This window comes from Capra hircus, chromosome 14, assembly GCF_001704415.2.
Source record: "Capra hircus breed San Clemente chromosome 14, ASM170441v1, whole genome shotgun sequence".
In the NCBI taxonomy this organism is placed as follows: Eukaryota; Metazoa; Chordata; class Mammalia; order Artiodactyla; family Bovidae; genus Capra; species Capra hircus.
The window spans coordinates 72,721,053-72,744,153 of NC_030821.1; the positions used below are offsets into that span (position 1 = coordinate 72,721,053).

The 23,101-nt window shown below is 43.6% G+C and overlaps 1 long non-coding RNA gene across 1 annotated transcript; it reads right to left on the minus strand.

Annotated features, from left to right (window-relative positions):
* LOC106502825 lies at positions 499-19,207 on the minus strand. The gene is made up of 4 exons (XR_001296477.2): positions 19,117-19,207; positions 18,650-18,813; positions 1,100-1,178; positions 499-768 (listed from the first exon to the last, which is right to left on the minus strand). It is a non-coding gene; the product is annotated as an uncharacterized LOC106502825 (long non-coding RNA).

Below are 23,101 nucleotides of genomic sequence, written 5' to 3' on the forward strand. Positions count from 1 at the left end.
TCCCCTGTTGATGGGCATATTGGGTTTCTAAACATGTCATGCCATTTCACAGGCATCCCTGGGACTTACACGTGTCCCTCTGCCAAAAAGATCTTCCCCCAGCACGTACACCTGGTCACCTCTGAGCCAAGGTTTGAAATTCTTGGGACCTTTCCCCAAAGTTACCCTAGTTTCTGTGATTCTGTTAAGAAATTGTACATCCTCATCTAGAGTACTTTCACAGTTTTAATGTTTGCAATCTATGCCATCCTCATTTGACTATGTATGGGGGAGTAGTAGTATGTCTCTCCGTTTTATGTCATTTTAAGTGCCGATACTCTGTGTACACGTAAGATCCTCAGTCAGTCAAAGTGCTGAATGATAATCGATAAATTGCTCTACAGAGAAGAAAGAACATCAGAGAAGAATCATCTTAGATCATTTCTACACAGGATCTATGTCAGTGAGGATAGGCAAGCCCTTTAACAAACAATCCAAAATCTGGAATATTAACCGCTCTTAGTTTATTTCTCTTTCACCCAGGATTATCTGTAGGTCGGGTAACCTCTCCAGATAGCCCCTCTGTGTTGTGACTCAGGGATCGAGGATGCTTCCTCTTGTGTCTTCACCATCCCAAAACAAGGTCTCCATGGTCTTCATGGCAAGAAAACAAAGATGGGAAAATCTCAAAGGTGTGTGTTTTTACTTCCACTCACATTTTCGTCCAGAACTAGCTCCGTGGCCTCGTCTAATCCTAAGGGGAACTGGGAACTATAAGTTTCCATAGACCTAAAAGGGAAGAATAAGACACAGGATTTGTTGAATTCAAAAGTATAATCTCTGCACATGGTCATTGGGAGAGAGTAGAAAATATATTTTTAGATATTAATGTTTGCTATTAATGTTTGCCATTCTTTAAAAATAATGTTTTAGCATTAATGTACTGAATTAATTCAAATTTCAGTTTATCCAGGTACTAAATATTATACAGTAATTTTTTAAAGGTTGATATAATTTTAATATAAAAGTATTATCAAATAATATATACAGCATGTCTTCAGTTTTCTCAAAGAGTAATATATATGTACACATACATCAAAAAGGCAGAAAGGATACATACCAATGACTCAAGTCTGGTTATCTCCAGAAGGTGGTGTTACATATGTTTCCATTTTCTTCCTTGTGCTTTTCTGTCTTTCCTATTTTTTTATAATAAAGAATTATTACTTTTGTTATTTAAAAAAAGGAATTTTTCCTCCCAGTATATCAAAATAAGGTACCTGCTGAGCCAAGAAACTATTAAATCACTCAAGGGTGGAATTATGTTTTAGGGCTTTTTGTTTCTATACTCCTGTGGACTCATGAAATCCATTGCAAAGAGAGCAGGGTTTTTGCCTTCTCCTAAAATGATCGGTCTAAAAATAATACCCTGTGGAGTTCAGACTTCACATGCGAGAAATGCCAACCCTAAATTTAAGAGGAAAAATCACCAGGTTGCAAAAAACAGTACAAGCACAGGCCAGCTGCTGGATGAGGGACCAAGGACCATCAAACCCACCCAGGAAGGCATGTCTGGAGCCCTGCAGAAAGGTCAGGATCTCAGGCGTACTTTGAGAAAAGGGGAAAGAATACAGAGAAAGGCTGAGTCTATCCTCAGCCCCCCGCAGAGGTTCTACCGAGAGAGAAGAGACTCACGGTTTATCTGCTGCAGTTCCTTCAAAAGGCAGGTGCGAAATAGCTGACTCAGAGAGGTGCTGCGGCCTGCCCAGGGTCACACAGCAAGTTAGCACCTCAACCAGAACTAGACTCTCTGTTTCTTGGCTCCCAGTTTTCGATTTGCTTTGGTTTGTTTGTATTTTCCCATTACATTTTACTACTTTCAATAGCAGCCAAAAGTTAGCTGACCTGGTCCTTGTGCAGACTGCCACAGTCATCTCTGAGACTTTGGACAGAAGTCCAGTCTCTCTTGCCCAGTCGGGGAATAATAATATCTGCCCTACTGACCTGAGTTTATTGAAGGTGATTTGAAATGATGGATCAGAAAGGACTTCTAAACGTTGAAAGAGAGATAGACAAAAAGAAAGTAAGGAGAGAAAGAGGAAAGGAAAAAAGTTGGAGAAGGAATGAGAAAGGGAGAAACAAAGAGAGTGTGCTATTATTATTAGAAATATGCCTATTTTCTTTATTAGTTTAGTGCCAGCTGGTCAGGGTGGTATGGATACCTGAAATAACAGAATTAACAGCTTTGTGACCTGAGTATGCTGGCAAGCCAAAGAGGTCAAAGAATTCGACTCAAAGTAATGAGATGCTGCCAAACTGAAATGCTTCCTCATTGTTTCAGACTTAGATTCTCATCACCTCTTGCCTCCTGTCACCACAAGAGTTATTTAGCAAATACAGAGCTCTCCCTCTGAGTGTGTGGTTGTCCTGCACAAGCTTCCCAGAAACTCTGGTTACCCTTCCATTTCTCAGAAAGCCCCACCCACCTTCTGTTCCATGTGAAGTACCCTGTCCTCATTAGGCACAGCAGGAGCTTGGCTAAGTTCCAATTCACTGGGCAAGGGATAGAACATCATCTTGTCAAATATTTAGGGTCATATAACCTTTTCTTCATTCTAGGCTTTAAAAAAAATCATTTATTTTTGGCTGTACCGGGTCTTCGTTGCAGTGCCTGGGATTCTCGTTGCAATGGCCTCTCTCCTTGCAGAGCAAGGGCTTCAGTAGTTGTGTCACAGGGGTTGAGTTGCGCTCCGCATGTGGAATCTTCCTGGACCAGGGATTGAAACCATGCCCTGTCCGCTGCATTGGCAGGGAGATTCCTGTTCCCTGTGCCACCAGGGAAGTCCAAGGGTTGTATAAGTTTTATTTTCTGAATTATAGTCCCAAATATTGTTCCATATACTCTTTCTATAATTTTCATATGCGTGCTTCATACAGTTTGTCTTATTTATGATGAAATAATCTCATGCATTTCTTTAGGAATGCAGTTTAAGTGACATTTTGGCAACATAATAGCTACAGGAATGCAATAGCAGTCTCTTTTGAGCAGTGTTACAACACCATGCATAATTTACCTAAAGAATATTATTTTACCAGCCAGTGAATGTTCTTAGGTCCAGAGCCACAAACCCCAGAGTTAAGAAGATTTAAAACTAAGTTTCTGACTTACAGATGTGTTGCTTTGATCCTCCAGGAAACATGATAACCTCAAATCACTAAAGAGAAGAAAATACCTGGAGAGGTTACTACTGGATCAAGATTTTCAGGCCAAATCCTCACCGGAAGCCTGATCTCCAAAGACAGGATCATCTCTAAGATGAAGATTCAGGACCAGATAACAGGTGGCAATGCACTCCAGTACTCTTGCCTGGAAAATTCCATGGACTGAGGAGCCTGGTAGGCTACAGTCCATGGGGTCGCAAAGAGTGGGACACGACTGAACGACTTCACTGCATTTCACTTCACTTCACTTCCTGAGAAGACTCTTTCTTCCCTGATCAGTATACAATTCTAATCTTGTTTCTCTGGAGACTTTATCTAATCTGACTCTTATATTTATCTTTTTCATTTAAAACTGTGGGCTGAATGGTGGCCCCAAAACTGATATGTCCTTGCCCTGGTGACTGCAAATGTGACTTTATTTGGGGAAAGGGTCTTTATAGATGTAATTATGTTAAGAATCTTGAGGGCTTTCCTACTGGCTCAGTGGTGAAGAATCCGCCTGCCAACGCAGGAGATCCCTGGTTGATCCCACAGGTTAAGTCCAATCCCTGGTCCCGGAAGACCTCACACGCCTCGGAGCAACTAAGCTTGTGGGTCACAACTATTGGGCCCACGCTCTATAGCCCGGGAGCCACAACTGCTGAAGCCCGTGGCCCTAAAGCCCGTGCTCTGCAACGAGAAGCCACCGCGCTGAGAAGCCTGAGCACCGCCACTAGAGAACAGTCCCTCACTTGCAGCAACTAGAGAAAGCTCACGCAGCAATGAGGACCCGGCACCGTCAGAAATGAATGAATGATTAGAAAGAACCTTGAGACGAGCTCTTCCTAGGCTACCCAGGCAGGGCCTAAATCCAATGACAAGCGTCCTTAGAAGAGACAGCGGGGGAGAAGACACCGAGGGGCAGAGGGAGGCCATGTGAAGATAGAAGAAGACATTAGAGGGATGCTGTCCCAAGGGAAGGAACACCTGGGACCAAAGAGGCTGGAAGAAGCAAGGAGGGACTTTTCCGTAGAGACTTTGGAGGGAGGCTGGCCTGCTGACCCCTTGATTCTGGAGTTCTGGCCTCCAGAACTGTGATGGAATATATTTCTCTTGTTTTAAACCACGCAGCCCGTGGTAACTTGTGATGGCAGCTGCAGGAACCTTAACACAGCGTGGGACCCCAGATCTGGCCCAAAACAGGTTGAGTGGTAAAGTCTTGTACTTGAATTAGAAAAACAGAATTGGGTAGCCTCTCTCCAAAAGCTCCTGAAGTATGTCTCAGAAGTTTTTACCTCTGAATCTGGCATCCAGGATTCAGCAAGGAGTATCTAATTCCATGGTCCTGAGAATGAACATAGTCACTCTGAGTCAAAGCGCCAGACTGTGGTTCCTATCCATCTGGACACCAGGCAGAGGAAAATGTCTGCTACCTCTTTGCCTGGGGAGACGAGATTTCTAGCAGCCAGGAGACACAGAGATTCATGAAATGTACATTTCTCTCAAGTTCTTGGTGAAGGTAAAATAAAAGCCCCAGATATGGCTTTGGAATGAGCAGTCAAATAGGCAGTTATATTAGAAGGAATGTGCTTTTTCTCTGAAACAATAGAAAATAAATCCCTTAGCAAGAGCCCCAGGAAAGCTTATTACGTTCATAAAATATTTTTCTTTCCATTTTAGTGCTTGGTAAAGATGAAAAATAGAAGACAAATGGTACTTCACTGCTTGTTTGCGTGTGTGTGAACCCCCAAAAAAATTCTGTAAAGATTTAATTTTAAAAAAATCTATAAAGTTTCTGAAGGAACTTTGTAGTCTGAAGCTCCCTGGTAAAAAGTCATAATTTGGGGGTGATACACAGAAGGCTTGCAGAATTGCTAATTAAAGAAATTGGCTAAAAAGGAATCATGCTTCCCTGAAACCGTTCTGAATCATCAAGTCTGGGGGCTGAAGAAGGGACACAAGAGATCATTTTGTCATCTCCCAAATCAAACAGTAAACCAGAAAGATCCTCATCTGTTCTTTTCCATAAGCCTCCAGAAAAGAATTCTCATTCTCCCTTGGTAGTATAGCCAGTCAGTGAGTCACTGAGTCAATATTGAGCATTTATTTAGCACCCAGTTCGATATTAATTGGAAAGAATAAAATTGTTCTTGGCATGACTTGGGTAGGCAGGAGAGATGAGACATTCTGGGAATTTGGCTTAGTAAAATTTCTCAAGCCTTAGTCCTCGCCGTTCCCAACTCTCATCATTTTATTAGCCTCCATTCCTTCAGCCATTAAATGCAGATAAAACATTGCTTACTTCACACGGTCAATGAGAAGCTTACAAGAAAAACATGCGCTTGAAGTCGGACAGCCTTGGCCAGGATTTAGATCCTAGCTTGGTTCTTTTGTTATCAGTGTGAAGTGGTCACATCTCTGACTACCTCTCAGACTGGTTCTGGCATCTGGAAAATGCATGATTGAAGTCCCATGAAGGGCTGCTGTGAAAATCAGAGGTACTTTATACAATATGGAGCATACACATCTGATACTTGAGTTATAGTTTTTAATGAGAATGTTGCTGCCACATCAGTAAACAAAGGATGTTTCAGCGGATTCCTTACCAGCCAGAGAAGCCCAAGAATGCTGGAGTGGGTAGCCTATCCCTTCTCCAGTGGATCTTCCCAACCCAGGAATCAAACTGGGGTCTCCTGCATTGCAGGTGGATTCTTTATCAACTGCTATGAGGGAAGCCCCAAACAAAGAATGTTTCAGCCATCAAGGCATTGTGGCTGCCCCAAACTGTGCACCCTGAGGGGACTCAGGATGGAGAAAAGCAGGATACTGGCTCTAGAGAGCTAAGGTACAATCAAAGAAATGATTCCAGTGAGCCCAGACCTTTTCCTTCTTCTCCTACCTAGAAAAGTACTACGTTCATTAGCCTGAGATATCTGGTTTTCTTTTAACTAACAGTAATCTTCTGATGCTCTGACTCCCCCATCTTTGTTGCCAAAGCTCCTACATACGCAGGCTCCTCTTAGAAGCAGTCCCTCGGCGCTCTCTGAGATGCTGTGTCCCGGGCCTAAGTTCGCAGTTTTGTCCATCGAGTGAAACAACTCTCAACTTTTAGGTTGTGCTCTTTTTTTCCGTTGACACAGCTGCTGTTGAAAGCACTTCATTAACTGTGAATTCGGAATACATTTTAGGAATGGCTGGCTCCACCCAAAGCCCCTATTGGCATCCCATGCAATTGTTGCAGTGACAGTCCCCACTTGGTTGGATAGAAAGGTGAGTTTTCTTTTCTCCCATCACTGCCCACACCCCTCCTCCTCAGTTCTCAACCCCAGTGGACACCTTGAAGCCTCTTACTGTTGGCATCCTCCTGCCTACCTGATGAAGCATCAGATGGGGCAGTGGTAGTCTGGCTCTGTGCAAAGGAAACTCACATATCTTTCAAAGCCAAACAGTAGGAGGATAAGTCAGCTGTATCATCAACCCTGTATCACCTAGCCTAGAAGTTCTTTCCTGCTCTCTTTCATCTGGTCTCATAGACTCAGGCCAGATCAACAGGCCCACTGCTTAAGAAGATAGCCAACCAGGGCAAAAGATGCCAGGCTCTTCCTCCCTTGCCAACATCTCTGCTTCTATGAAGATCCTCCAGAGCCCTGTACCACTAGGAGCAGGGAGAAGGGGTGGGGTGCCAACATTCCAGTCCTTTCAAAGCAAAACTTGATTCACCTTTAGCATTGTCTTCTTAAAGATGCTGAGGGCTCCTTCCTCTTACCCCCCATTTTTATTTATAAAGTGGGAAAATGGTGGGAGTGGCAAAGACAACGGCAGGTGTGGCAGGTCCGGTTGAGCAACCTCTTATTTTTCTTCTTTTTTATAGTTAATTTACCTGTTGTATGAGCTACTTCTTACTAAGCCTGAAAGAGATGTCCAGGCCCCCAATTCTGCTAGCAACTTAGTGCTTTTCTCTCTTCGTGTTTTTCTTTGTTATCAGATTTGGATCTTAGCCACCAATGTTGTCAGCATCCTTTGATACCTGACTCATTCTTAATGCTGTCAAGAGATGTCACCTATATAGATTGGACCCAAGCTCAAGTCCTAAACATTGTGGTGATATTGATATTCTGCTTTGGAAATGGAAGAGGGATAAACATGAAGGGAAACTGATCAAAGCAGTTCCTTAGATGTTCTGACATTCCTATGTTTTACTAAAGATTCTTATATTTGATATTCCTATTTCTTATAAGATTAACATTACAAAGCAATGTTCTTTTTGTCCAGATAAATAATACATTCGGGGCTAACGTATTTGGTCCCAAGTTCACAGAGACACTTGGATTCTTCTCCATTGCCTATGTCTTGGGTCAGCATTAACAAGTTTGGGTTGGGAAGCTATTTGTGGGCAATTCTTTTTACTAGTCAGTAGACTGCCTGGTTTACCAAATTTAACTAGTTTATTTTCTCTCCTAACTTTCAAGTCCTTATCTCTTGCTCTCTGATCAAACGGCTAACAATTATTCAAACTTCTCCTTATTTGAAGGCACTTTCCTAGACCATTTCAGAAAGTTCTAGAAACCTAGATGTGTGCTACTGTACAGGGAACTCTGCTCAATGTTACATAGCAGCCTGTTTGGGAGGCAAGTTTGGGGGAGAATTGTAAGGCTGAATCCCTTTGCTGTCCACCTGAAACTATCACAACATTGTTAATCAGCTATATCCCAATATAAAATAAAAGGTTAAAAAATAGAGTTGTGCTACTATAGTACTTTGCATATAATTGAATTAAAGCCTGTTTACCTTGATTTTTAGTTACCTGCCCATGAAGCTCTCTGCTGCCACAAGAGTGGTGACTGGTTACCGGACTACATACCTATTACCTAGCATATGCACTAGGGCTTCTAAAAATATCTGTTAGAATGGTCCTCCTGTTGAAGAGAAATTCTTATCAAGAAAAATCAAAGCCTTAGCTAAATCAAAATACACTGAGTTTCAATTCCTCTATCACTCTGTCACAGAAAGAAAATAGAGTACTTTGATGATATCGATTCTCTACAAAGGCCTGCTGTTTTTCACCCAAAACCTTGTGCTTTTATGGCTGCTTAGACATTGATTTCTGGTGAGATATTCAGTTTGTTTGTTTGTTTCCCAGCATGACAAGCTGATGGATCCATATTAGGCCACACTGTCCTGGCTCTCCTTTCATGAGAATGAACTTTCAATTGCTCCTTTTGATCACGTTGACCACTTTTCCCAATCTTCATGAATCATTTACAGTCATTGCTAGTGGCTGTCCCAGCTGGACCTTAGGGAAACTGAACCATGCCTATTAGAATGCTTCCCACTTAAAATGTACCAAGATTTTCCCAGGCCACACTAACACCGTGATTAAATCATGGTCATCCTAACACTAGTAGAATATTTCTGCTCCACAAACTCTTATGAGACTCCCATCTGATTCAAATTCCTCCCCACCCAGTACTCCTGAGCATCACTTAAGAAGTCTCAGGTGTTTGCAGACGCATCCTCTGGGTTGCCATGAGGACCCACCACCTTCCGCCCCTCCTGCTCTGATGTGTCCTGTTGCTGCTGGTCATGAAACCATCATGAAGCTGCCCCACGTCCTCTGTGGTTCTGCTAACACCCACTAAAGAGTGGCATGAGGGACCACTCTTCCATCTAAGAGGAAAGCTAATTCAGCAGGTCCCAGGTGGCTGAGTCTGCACCGTGCTTGTGAAAATGCCCAGCTCCTGTGCAGTTCTGTCACAGCAGCCACCAAGCCTTAGAGACTCCACATTTCATGATGTTTGGGCTAAAACGACTCTTGCAGGTTTTATCCTCCATTCCTTTCCCCCTAGGGTCAGGTAAGAGTGTGGCAGTGAGGCCATGGACAGGGTGAGTGGCAGACATGGGCACTATTCAGAATGACCTTGAACTTCTTTATGAACCATTTATTCCAGGCAAAATCCTTTGTTCAAACTCTGTCTTTGCTTAGAATGATGTTGGCCCTAAGAGACCTCTAGTCTGTTTTGACAGTACAAGGCTCATGGGTCCATTCAAATGGCCTTCAGACATGCCCATATAAATCTGCATCATAGAATTAGTATAGTTTGAGATCAAGCTGATGTCCTCTTCACATTAAAAAAAAGCAGAGAACTAGCAGCTACAGTTCTAAGTTGTGTCTTCCTAGTCTCCTATTTCTGTACATTGCCCTGTTCACAGATTACTCAGCCATCAAAAAGAATACATTTGAGTCAGTTCTGATGAGATGGATGAAACCGGAGCCGACTATACAGAGTGAAGTAAGCCAGAAAGAAAAACACCAATACAGTATACTAACACATTTGTATGGAATTTAGAAAGATGGTAATGATAACCCTGTATGCGAGACAGCAAAAGAGACACAGATGTATAGAACGGACTTTTGGACTCTGAGGGAGAGGGAGAGGGTGGGATGATTTGGGAGAATGGCACTGAAACATGTATACTATCATGTAAGAAACGAATCGCCAGTCTATGTTTGATGCAGGATACAGGATGCTTGGCGCTGGTGCACAGGGATGATCCAGAGAGATGATGTGGGGTGGGAGGTGGAGAGGGGGGTTCAGGATTGGGAACTCATGTACACCCGTGGTGGATTCATGTCAATGTATGGCAAAACCAATACAGTATTGTAAAGTAAAATAAAGTAAAAATAAAAATTAAAAAAAATTAAAGTGTTCTGTTTCTGGGATCATTGTCACCTGTTTTAATCCACAGATGAGGAAACTGTGGATACCAAAGGCAGACTGTGGTCTTCCTTGTTGCCCAAGAAATAGGTGAAACAGTTTAGGTTAAATTTGCTGTTGTCCAGTTGATAAGTTGTGTCTGACTCTGTGACGCCATGGACTGAAGGCTTCCCTGTTCTTCATTATCTCCCAGTGATTGCTCAAACTCATGTCCATTGAGTCAGTGATGCCATACAACCATCTCATCCTCTCTCATCCTCTTCTCCTCCTGCCCTCAATCTCTCCCAGCATCAGGGTCTTTTCCAATGAGTCAGCTCTTTGATCAGGTAGCCGAAGTTTTGGAGCTTTAGCTTCAGCATCAGTCCTTCCAATGAATATTCAGGGTTGATTTCCTTTAGGATTGACTGGTTTGATCTCCTTGCAGTCTAAGGGACTCTCAAGAGTCTTCTCCAGTACCACAGTTCAAAAGCATCAACATAAGCACTATTTTGGACACATTAAGGAAGAAGGAAAAACTAGGTCTGACCACTGCCTTTCATAAAATTGATTACTGACATAAGGGAGCAAAGAGAAAACACAGAGTTATTGCTGCATTGTATCTTTATATGGAATACAAGGCCACTTCCATGTGATAAAATCAGAGTGGACGCACCATCACAGGCATGGAGAATAGTGAATGACAAACCTGCAAGCTTTGCGCTTCAGTCTTTGTGTGTATGAGCTAACCATCTGAAAGAGATCTTGAAAACTATCTAATACTGGAGGAAACTAGAAAATGGAGTATGAAACTTTCTAAGCTCTAAGAGTTTCTGAGTTTTACTAACAAATGCTGTAGGCTAAGAAATGGCCTTTCATATTTTCCCTTTTGAATCTGTACTTACAAGACTGTTAGCAATTTTTTCCATATAATAAGATGTCAGATTCCTAAGAGCGCTTGACAACATCCATCTCCGAGGACTGTTCCTCATTGACCATGGTTGCAACTGAATCAAATTAAATTTGGGAGAAAAATATACCTTTTTTATCATCTGTGAGCAAATATCTACTTAATGACAGAGCCCACGTAACATTTACACATAGATCTAAAGCACTAGCATCTTGGGAGAAATGATAGAAAATGAAGAAGGTCATTTTGGTTCATTACATCAGATTCTTGCAAAGCTTCAGAGACTTTTGAGCTAATTCTACATTTTTTTACATTTACCATTTCACTGCCTAGCTGCATTCTGTATAGCCATATGTCTTTACTTTAAGACCCATTTAAAAATTGCAAAACATCTTCTTATGAAGCATTACATTTTATACGGAAATATAAAGCAATCGAATAGCTTGTAGAAAGGCATTATATTTCAAGAAATACTCCTACAGTGCTGCCTTAAGAGTGCTTCAAAACTCAACTTATGGTGGTCATTTTGTGTAGGAATTTTGAGTCCCAATATTCTTTTTTCTGCCCTCACCTTCCACCCTTTGATAATATAATCATTGATACTATTGTTTTGACAAACAGGTAATACAAGTCACTTTCTTACTGGAGTCAAATAAGATATATACACATGATCATTTCTGGAAGAGGGAAAACGTTGCAGGTTTATGCTGCTTGGTCTAGGACTGGAAGGAGTAGCCATCTATCCAGTGTCCTGTGGGCATTTCTCTGGGCAATCTTATCTTCTGGGACTATGATTACCTATCATATAGTCAGGACTTGGTAACTGACATGTGCTTGTGGCTGGTTAGCAGGGGCAACAGTAAGAACAAGGAGGACTTCATGGGAGGTGGGCTAGGCGCCATGCATGCATGCATGCTAAGCTGCTTCAGTCATGTCTGACTCTTTGTGACCCTATGGACCTTAGCCCACAGGCCCTTCTGTTCAAGAGATTCTCCAGGCAAGAACACTGGAGTGGGTTGCCGTTCCCTTCTCCAGGGGATCTTCCCAGCCCAGGGATCCCACCTGAGTCTCTTATGTCTCCTGCATTGGCAGGCGTGTCCTTTACCACTATCACCACCTGGGAAGCCCGGGCTAGGCACCAATATGGCATCAAAACCAACATGTATGCAACCTGGAAATAAAAGAAGAGTGCTCAGTGTCTTCCATTCTTAGGCAGGAAGACACTGAACACCTGCCAGCCAACTTTCTCATCTAAGTCCATTGGCTGACACTGAGAACTTCACTTCTACCCCAGCTCCAGAAGCACTGGAGAGAGTACATCTGATCTGGCCTCTCTCTTTACTTGTTACCCACAGGAGGCCATGAGATTAGAAAGAGCATCATATGTTTTAGACCATAGCTACCCAGATGGCAATAGTAGCCTCCTAACTCATCTTCTGCTATATTTTTCTCCCTACAGTCTGTTCTCAAGATCCAGAAAGATGTTTTTAAATATTAAGGTATTAAATCTCAACTCTGTTCAAAATCAGTGATCAGTGCAAAGAAATAGAGGAAAACAATAGATTGGGAAAGACTAGAGATCTCTTCAAGAACATTAGAGATACCAAGGGAACATTTCAGGCAAACATGGGCTCAATAAAGGACAAAAATGGTAGAGCCCTAACAGAAGCAGAAGATATTAAGAAGAGGCGGCAAGAATACACAAAAGAACTGTACAAAAAGGATCTTCATGACCTGGATAATCACGATGGTGTGATCACTCACCTGGAGCCAGATATCCTGGAATGCGAAGTCAAGTGGGCTTTAGGAAGCATTATTACAAACAAAGCCTAGTGGAGGTGATGGAATTCCAGCTGAGCTATTTCAAATCCTAAAAGATCATGATCTCAAAATGCTGCACTCAATATGCAAGCAAATCTGGAAAATCCAGCAGTGGCCACAGGACTGAAAAAGGTCAGTTTTCATTCCAATCCCAAAGAAAGGCAATGCCAAAGAATGCTCAAACTACTGCACAGTTGCACTCACCTCACATGCTAGTAAAGTAATGCTCAAAATTCTCCAAACCAGGCTTCAATACTACGTGAACCATGAACTTCCAGATGTTCAAGCTGGTTTTAGAAAAGGCAGAGGAACCAGAGATCAAATTGCCAACATCCTTTGGATCATCAAAAAAAAAGAGAGTTCCAGGAAAATATCTATTTCTGGTTTATTGACTATACCAAAGCCTTTGACTGTGTGGATCACCACAAACTGTGGACAATTCTGAAAGAGATGGAAATACCAGACCACCTGATCTGCCTCTTGAGAAATCTGTATGTAGGTCAGGAAGCAACAGTTAGAACTGGACATGGAAAAACAGACTGCTTCCAAATCGGGAAAGGAGTACATCAAGGCTGTATATTGTCACCCTGCTTATTTAACTTATATGCAGAGTACATCATGAGAAATGCTGGGCTGGATGAAGCACAAGCTGGAATCAAGATGGCCTGGAGAAATGTCAATAACCTCAGATATACGCAGATGACACCACCCTTATGGCAAAAAGTGAAGAAGAACTAAAGAGCCTCTTGATGAAAGTGAAAGAGAAGAGTGAAAATGTTGGCTTAAAGCTCAACATTCAGAAAACGAAGATCATGGCATCTGGTCCCATCACTTCATGGCAAATAAATGGGGAAACAGTAGAAACAGTGACAGACTTTATTTTTCTGGGCTCCAAAATCACTGCAGATAGTGGCTGTAGCCATGAAATTAAGATGCTTACTCCTTGGAAGAAAACTTATGACCAACCTAGACAGCATATTAAAAAGCAGAGACATTACTTTGCCAACAAAGGTCCATCTAGTCAAAGCTATGGTTTTTCCAGTGGTCATGTATGGATGTGAGAGCTGGACCATAAAGAAAGCTGAGCGCCAAAGAATTGATGCTTTTGAACTGCGGTGTTGGAGAAGATTCTTGAGAGTCCTTTGGACAGCAAGGAGATCCAACCAGTCCATCCTAAAGGAAATCAGCCCTGAAGATTCATTGGAAGGACTGATGTTGAGGCTGAAACTCCAATACTTTGGCCACCTGATGAGAAGAACTGACTCATCTGAAAAGACCCTGATGCTGGGAAAGACTGAAGATGGGAGAAGAAGGGGATGACAGAGGATAAGATGGTTGGATGGCATCACCAACTCAATGGACATGAGTTTGAGTAAACTCCAGGAGTTAGTGATGGACAGGGAGGCCTGGCGTGCTGCAGTCCATGGGGTCACAAAGAGTTAGACATGACTGAGCGACTGAACTAAACTGAACTGAATGACATGTGCTTGTTGGTAAAGAATCCTCCTGCAGTGCAGCAGACCCCAGTTTGATTCCTGGTTGGGAAGATCTTCTGGAGAAGGGATAGGCTACCCAATCCAGTATTCTTGGGTTTCCCTTGTGGCTCTGCTGGTAAAGAATCTACCCACAATGCGGGAGACCTGGGTTTGATCACAAGGTTGGGAAGATCCCCTGAAGAAGGGAAAAGCTACCCATTCCAGTTATTCTGGCCTGGAGAATTCCATGGACTGTATTGTCCATGGGGTTGCAAAGAGTCGGATATGACTGAGTGACTTTCACTTCACTTTCATGACATGTGGAATGTTAGTTTCCTGACCAGGGGTTGAAACCACACCCCTGCTTTGGAAGTGCAGAGTCTTCACTGCTGAAACACCAGGGAAGTCCCTAGAGTTCCTCCTAATTTCTTGTAGCAGCCTCTACAAGGCCTTCCATGATCTGGGCCTCTGTTATTTCCCTGGTCTTGTTTGCTCTCTCTTTTCCAGCTACCATAACATCCTTGTTCTTTTTTAAATATTATATACCTGGGATTTCCCTAGTGGTCCAGTGGTTAAGACTTTGCCTTCCAATGTAGGAAATGCACGTTGAATCTCTGGCCGGGGAGCTAAGATTCCACATGCCATGGGGTCACAAAGGTTTGGAGATGAGTGAACAACTGAGCACTTATTATCTTTATTGTTCATTTTGTTTCCATCTTCTTGGAATATAAGCTCCTAAAGTAAAATAATTTTAGAGTAATTTATTCACTGATGTATCCTAAGAACTTGAAATTGCACCTGGCACACTTGCCGAATGTGAGAATGAACTCACGGACGCATGAATGAAAGTAAATAGGAATTTTTGGATAATAGGACTATCAATGAGGCAGGAAGCAGCCTGGGGAGAGAAGTGTCCAGTGAGAAATGCCTGGAAGTAGAGAAGTCAAAAGACTTTTTTAAAAAGCCGGGGGCACATAAAATTAAATGTCCTATTGACGGCATCACTGAACTACAGCCCTCTCTTTGGTGGATTAAAAAAAAAAAAGATTGAGTCTGGAGAGTCCCTTGGACTGCAAAGATATCAAACCAGTCAATCCTAAAGGAAATCAACCCTGAATATTCATTGGAAGGACTGATGCTGAAGCTGGAGCTCCAATAATTTGGCCACATGATGCAAACAGCCGACTCCTTGGAAAAGACCCTGATGCTGGGAAAGACTGAAGGCAAGAGGAGAAGAGGGCAACAGAGGATGAGGTGGTTAGATAGGATCACCGACTCAATGGACGTGAATTTGAGCAAACACCTGGAGATAGTGGAGGACAGAGGAGGCTGTCGTGCTACAGTCCATGGGGTCACAAAGAGTCAGACACAACTTAGCAACTGAACAACAACAGCAAATAGTAACTGGAGCAGCCTTCAGCTTTCAAAGTCCACCAGTGAAACAATGTGGCCAGATACACACCTGGGAGATCCAAGTCAGCACAGGCAGAGAGTAACAGGACAAACACAGAAAGGAAAACTCTAGTTCAGAGGCCAGGAGTCTTCCAGGAACAAAACCTCAGAGGCAGGAGTGATTGGGCCGATTACAGACCTCTAGAAATCAGCTGAAATTGGTGGGCATGGAGGGAAGCAGAACTGCCCACAGGGTGTGAGATAGGGGCTGGAGATAACTGATGGCAGTTATCCTGGGTGTGGGCGGGAAAGTCCAGGTCCTTTGTATGTTAATACTGTTATATTGTAGTTCTCAACTGGGATAGAATGCATAGAATGTTTAGAAAAGTATAGAATGGCACATGATTGCCCCAGTAATCTAGAACTAGGTCTACCAGTGGGCCTTCTGTCCCACATCGGGAATCTGGGAGTCCTTCCCACCCCTCTCTCTCCTTCCCCCCACATCTACTACTGTAGGGGACAAAAGAGCGGAAGCAGCCAGATAAGAAGCTTTGGACCCAGTTTATAGAGCTTCCCAGGTAGCTCAGTGGGTAAAGAATCTGCCTGGGAACACAGAAGATGCAGGAGATTCGGGTCCGATCCCTGGGTTGGGAAGATCCCCTGGAGGAGGGTACGGCAACCCACTCCAGTATCGTTGTCTGGAGAATTCCATGGACAGAGGAGTCTGGTGGGCTGCAGTCCATGGGGTCACAAAGGGTCAGACACGACTGAAGCAACTGAGCATGCACGCACAACACTATGGGCTTGAGTCTCAGCTGCTCCATGCTGCCGCTGTAAATCCACGGACAACTCATTTCACTTTCCTGAAACTCTTCTTCCACATCTTTAAGTGGGGATTATAAGAGTGGCTATTTTACTGGATTGTTCTAGGGATGACAAGTTCGCACAGGGAAGGCACTCTAAGCCAGGGCACAGGTAATTCCTTAATAAATAAGAGCTAGTCATCTCATCAGTGGTAAAATCCTGCTAGCCATGCCTTTTTCAGATATTTATTCATTCATTTATTTGGCTGTGCCTGGTCTTAGTTGTGGCATGGGGGATCTAGTTCCCTGACCAGGGATCAGGCTAAGGCCCTCTGCACTGGGAACTTGGAGTTTTAGCCGCTGGACCACCAGGGAAGTCTCTAAACATGCTTCTCAATAACCCTCTTTTCCAGCTTTATCAAGGTGTACTTGACAAATAAAAATTGTATGTGTTAGCACATTCACATGCTTATACTTTATAAAATGATCACAATCAAGTGAACTAACACATATATCACCTCACATAGTTTTAGGATGAGTAAGTTCTGGGACTCCAATGCACAGCATGTTAATATATCCTAGTGATACTATCATAGCTAATAATACTGTGTTGTATACTTGCAATTTGCTAAAAGAGTAGATCTTTAAGTATTCTCACTATACACATAAAAAATGATCTCCAGGGGATCTTCCCAACCCAGAGATCGAACCCAGGTGTCCTGCATTGCAGGCAGATCCTTTACCAGCTGAGCCACCAGGGAAGCCCATGATAACTGGAGTGGGTAGCCTATTCCGTCTCCAGAGGATCTTCCCGACCCAGGGACTGAACCGGGGTCTCCCGCATTGCAGGTGGATTCTTTACTAGCTGAGCTACCAGGGAAGCCCATACACATAAAAAAGGTAATTTAATTGTTTTACAGCATGTGTCCCCTCCACTCCATCCGGACCATCTTATTTCCCTTCTTTTCATTCTGTGGCAATTCACCCTTCAGAACAACTCTGTATCATTTTTCTGTAGAACACGTCCCCAGCCAAATTAAAAACAACCAAGGATTCCGTGTTGCCTGAAAAGGCCACAAAGCTTTCACAATTTCATGGCCCCAGCACTACCAGTTTTCTCTCCTACCACAGCCTGTCTTCTAAAGATACTGACTTTTTTCCACGTATCTGTTTTCTGGGCCAGCCATGCCCTCTGCCCCCACTTCCCTCACTCAGTAAGGCAGTCATCGATGAAGGCATCTTCCCAGGAAGGCATGTTCCCAGGAAGGCATGTTCCTGGGAAGGCATGTTCTCGGGAAGGCATGCTGAAATCTTACTGAGAACTCACTGGCAAACGCCTCAATTCTAAGAACTGTTTTCTGCTTCATTCTGACGTAAAAGAGGAGAAAAGGCTGGAAGCAAACGCACATTCAGTAAACTGCTTTTAACTTGTGATTTCCAGGTTCTAAGAGCTGTTTCCTACCTAGTGCAGGGCAGCCCTGCCCAACCTCTGTCTTACCTCCCCGTCTCACCTTTCCCTGCCCGCCTGCAGCTCCAGAGATGTCCCTCCACGGCTTAGCAACTGCACAGCTGCCTCTGATTCTGAGGGGAGGGGCTAGGCAGGAGCCAGGAAAGCAGTGGAACAAAATGAGTCAGGACAATAAGAAAAATGCCGATATTATGATTGTTGGTGCACATACGTGTCTTTCCTACTCTCACCTCTTTGCCACCTGCCCAGATAATGCATGCATCACAGGAGGGCACACGCAGAGCACACGCACACAAGTCAGACCCTGCCATTCCACGACCCACTGTGTACTGGTTGCTGTTGTCTACTGTCTCTCCCTAATCTCCCTCTCACTAAAATGGAAATTCCCTGGGACTTGGTCTTTTGTTCTCTATTATATATCGATCCTTGGGTCAGGAAGATCCCCTGGAGGAGGGCATGGATACCCATTCCAGTATTCTTGCCTGGAGAATCCTGTGGACGGAGGAGGCTGGCGGGCTACTGTTCACGGAGTTGCAGAGTCCAATATGACTGAAGCGACTTAGCACTCACCCACGTTGTACACCCTTGCACAGTATAGTAGTAACACATGGTAGATTCTGGACAAATATCAATAGATGGATGGATGACTGAATGGTGAAAACAGCTCATTAACATCTAACAGAACTTTCCTGCTCCTTAATTGCACTAGCTTAAGTCAGGACTTAAATCTTTTAATGAATGAGTGATGAATGGATGGATGGATGGTGGAAGACCTCACGAAACAAAATCAGTAGAAGTTTTGCTACTTCCTAACTTCACAGTCTTAAGTCAGGACTTAAGCCTCTCTGGATCTCAGTATTCTCATCTGTGAAAACCTCACAAAAGCATCTTAAAAGACAAAAACTTACCAAAGAAAGAATTAAATCTCTTCATACCTCCATGCCCCGTTCTACACCATCATCTCTCTTGAGACTTGAGTTGTTCCTCTAGACAGCATCCGACGGGCCTTCAGTTTCCATCTCTATTTCCTGTGTATCATTATCACGAATGATCACTGTGGTCCAAGAGTGTGCTGCGAAGAACAGAATGTAAAGATTAAGAGGCAGCCACCTGGTAGACCAATGAGGGCCAGCAGAGAACACGAGAAACACATCAGGAAGGCATTAGGGGCACTTTCTGATAAAATCTGGCACCCCACTCCAGTACCCTCGCCTGGAAAATCCCATGGACGGAGGAGCCTGGTAGGCTGCAGTCCATGGGGTCGCGAAGAGTCGGACACGACTGAGCGACCTCACTTTCACTTTCACTTCCGATAAAATCAAGAAATTCACAGGAAGAAAGGAAAACAAAGAGATAAAAACAAAGTGGTAAATACAGCCAAACGTCCGCACTTCTAAGGTGAGCAAACCATGCAGGATACCAGAGGAGTCTCAGGACTCAGCACAGTGAAGCAGCGGGATCTCAAGTCGGCCATTTGCATCCCAGTTGAAGGGGAACAGCGCCACCCAGTGTTCTGAAGCCCGAACCCACTCAGCTTTTCAACATTTCTCACGGCTAGAAGAATTTGAGAATCTCTCAGCTAAAACATATTTGGGGGTGAAGTATAAACAGTTGATTCATCGCCAAGTGCAAATGATGCCAACATTCATTTAATCCATTTTATGCTTTGAGAGAGGGAGGATGGATTCGGAAATGAAAAAGAAGATAAGAGGGGCTTAAAGTGAAAAGTGAAGTCTCAGTCGTGTCCGACTCTTGGCGACCCCATGGACTGTAGCCCACCAGGCTCCTCAGTCCATGGGACTTTCCAGGCAAGAGTGCTGGAGTGGGGTGCCATTGCCTTCTCCAGGGAGAGAGGCTTGAGGGTTCCAGTTAATACAGCCCTGCAGAGATGGCAGAGAGGGCAGTCAACACAGACAGCGGGGCTCAGAGGCTTCTAGTTCTGCAGAGGTCTTCCATTCAGCTGGGGGAGAATAAACAGGAAGCTTGTATTAACCTACCCATTGTGCTCAGGTGTAGGGAGCACGGGCAAAACTGTAGCAATCCTCAGTGCTCAGTCCTCAGTGGTGTTGGACTCTGTGACCCCATGGACTGTAGCCCACCAGGCTCCTCTGTCCATGGGATTTTCCAGCCAAGAATACAGGAGTGGATTGCCATTCCCTTGTCCAGGGGATCTTCCCAACCCAGGGATGGAGCCCATATCTCCTGCACTAGCAGGCAGACTCTTAGCCACCCGGCAAGCTCAACAATCCCCACAACAGAAGCAAATGTGAAGGTCGTGGGAACACAGAAGGGGGCAATTAACTAGACACCAGAAAAAGATGCCAGGTAGCCAGAGTCCTCATCCCAGCTTGACCATTTCTTCGCTGTGGGTCCAAGACAAGTTCCCTTAAATCTGAGTCTCAGTTTCCTCTGTGAAAACAGGGACGGTGATAATAACCATAGCACACTGCAAGGATTAAACAGCTTGAGGTATCTGAGAGAGCCTAATGTGGTGCCTAATGCCTATAAACATTTCCTACTTGTGATTTCCTATTACAGAAGAAACTGCAGACAGGGTTTCATTGGAAAAGCAACCTCTGCAAAAAGAGAAAGGCAAATACCATGTGATATCACTTATATGTGGAATCTAAAGTATGACACACAAGGCCTTATCTATGAAACAGAAACAAACTCACAGACACAGAGAACAGACTTGTAGTCACCAAGGGGGATGAGGGTGGGGGAGGAATGCATTGGGTAAGGATTAACAGAGGCAAACTATCATGTATAAGCTGGATAGACAACAAGGTCTTACTGTATAGCACAGGAGAAAGTATTCAATATCCTATGATAAAAAAAAATTATGAAAAAGAATGTATGAGGACTTTTCAGTGGTTAAGACTCTGTGCTTCCAATGCAGGAGGCACGGATTCGATCCCTGGTCAGGGAACAAGAATCCCACATACCATGTGTCATGGCTTAAAGAGAAAAAAAAGAGAAAGAAAAAATGCATGTATCTGTGTAACTGAATCTACTGGGGTACATAGTAGTCAACATTGTAAATTAACTACATATCAGTAAAATAAATTTTTTTCAAAAGTGACCTTTGGGATACATCCCAAAGAAGCAGATGTTCCATTTTCTAGGGTGAAGAACTCTTATCCACACTAATTAAGGGAATAGTTCAAGAACAGTGAGAACCGAAGTAGCCGTTCTTGCGGCCAGCCGGATACACGACTTTTGCAAGAGGTCAGTGGGTACCAGCTGTCACAGGCAGGTCACCCAGATATCCCAAAGAATCAGCAGGTTACCCCCAGGTGGAGAGAGCAAACACCCTTCCCTGAAGATCCACAGATTGCAGCCTCCAGTCTGAGGTTGTGTCCCAGAGGCTGTCTCACAGACTGTGACCAAAAACTGCAGGTCAGGGTGGTATGTATCACAGACTGCAATAAAAACCATGCTTTGTGAGGGCAGTCTGCTGCTTTTCAGCCTCTAATAGAAAGCATTGTTACTGGAGAAGGGGAGGCTTATCCCATTCCAGAGACGTGGCTTCTCAAAAGCACCGGTATTTTCCTGGCTGGTGGGCAACACAGAACAGATGTCTCAGCTCTCACACTGGAATTTGCAGATTCTTCTAACTCCTGATCAAGCATCACAGCAGCGCTTCAGGTGAGAGGAAATAGGTATCTGCTGTGAAAATGAAAAGCTTTCTTTCCCTCCACTCTGCTCAGAGGAAGGAAAAGCTTCGGCTTATCTCTATGCCTCGCTTACAGCGCCACCTAGCGTCCTGAAGCAAGTGCTTTCCTAAATAGGAGATATTTTCCCTTTGGCAATCTTGTGGAATCCGTGCTCTTCACTTAGTGTGATAATCTCTAGATCCATCCCTGTTGCTACAGATAATATTATTTCATTTTTATGGCTGAGTAGTATCCCACTGTATAAACCTACCACATCTTTATCCATTTATCTGTCGTTGGTGATTTAGGTTGCTGCCGTGTCTTGGCTACTGTAAATTGTGCTGCTGTGAACACTGGGGTATGTGTATCTTTTCAAACTATGTTTTTTTCCAGATGTATGCCCATTAATGAAATATCAGTAACGTATGGTAGCTCTATTATGTGTGTAATCTAAAAAATGTGATACAAACGAACTTATATACAAAGTAGAAATAGATCCACAGACGGAGAAAACAAACTTATAGTTTCCAAAGGGTTGAAAGAGGATAACTGGTGAATTCCTAACCCCCAGTACCTCTGATGTGACTGTCTTTGGAGACAGACTCTACAAAGAGGTAACTATTTTAAAATGAGGTCACATGGGTGGACCCTAATCCAGTGTGACTGATGTCCTGATGCATGAGACAGGGCGCTCAGGGCTGGTGCACTGGGACGACCCTGAGGGATGGGATGGGGAGAGAGGAGGGAGGGGGGTTCAGGATGGGGAACACATGAGCACCCACGGCTGATTCATGTCAGTGGGTGGCAAAAAACACTGCAATATTGTAAAGTAATTAGCCTCCAATTAAAATAAATTCATTAAAATTTTTTAAAAAGAGATTAGGACACAGAGAAGCGACCTGCAAAACACAGGGAGAAGACAGCCATCTATAAGTAAAGGACAGAGGCCTCAGAAGAAACCGACGCTGCTGACACCTTGATCTTGAACTTCTAGCCTCCAGAAGGCTGAGAAAATAGATTCCTGTCGTTAAGCCATCAGGGCTGCGACACTGCACCGTGGCAGCCCTAGCAGAATCATACACATTTGTATCCTTCCACACCTTTCTCTTTTCTTTCTTGTGTACACCTACAACATGTGTACACAGAATCATGAGTTCGTTGATCATTTTCACCAAGAGAGTCATATGATGCACGTTATTCTGCAAGATGCTTTTGCTACCCCCAAAAAATGCATATTGCAAAAAATCAGTTGATGTCAAGCTACTATTGACACCTGTTTCCTAATCTTCTAATGTTTGTATAACATACACAAATATAATTTTATATAGACGTGATCATATGCATACTGGGTTTGCGGAGGCCTATTTGGTTGGTTGGTTGGCTTTTTTGGTGTGTTTTCTTTTCTTCCTTTTGTTATCTGAGGCTTGTTTCACCTTCTCTTCCTTCATACTCAGGAGAAACCAAATTAGCAACGTCAAATGTGTCCTTGTTCCCATACTTTTCTCTGGGCCATGTCATCTTTTTAGTGCCTAAGTTTTGTCATACAGGACGCCTAAGAGTTGATGGCTGTAGCATATGGTTGTGGCTTCATCCCCATCAAGTGATTCCCATCATACAGTTTGCAGTGGAGCCTATGTATTCCCATGGTCTCAGGGATTGAAATGAAATTCCCCTTCCACCCTCCCCCACCCATATAGACACTGC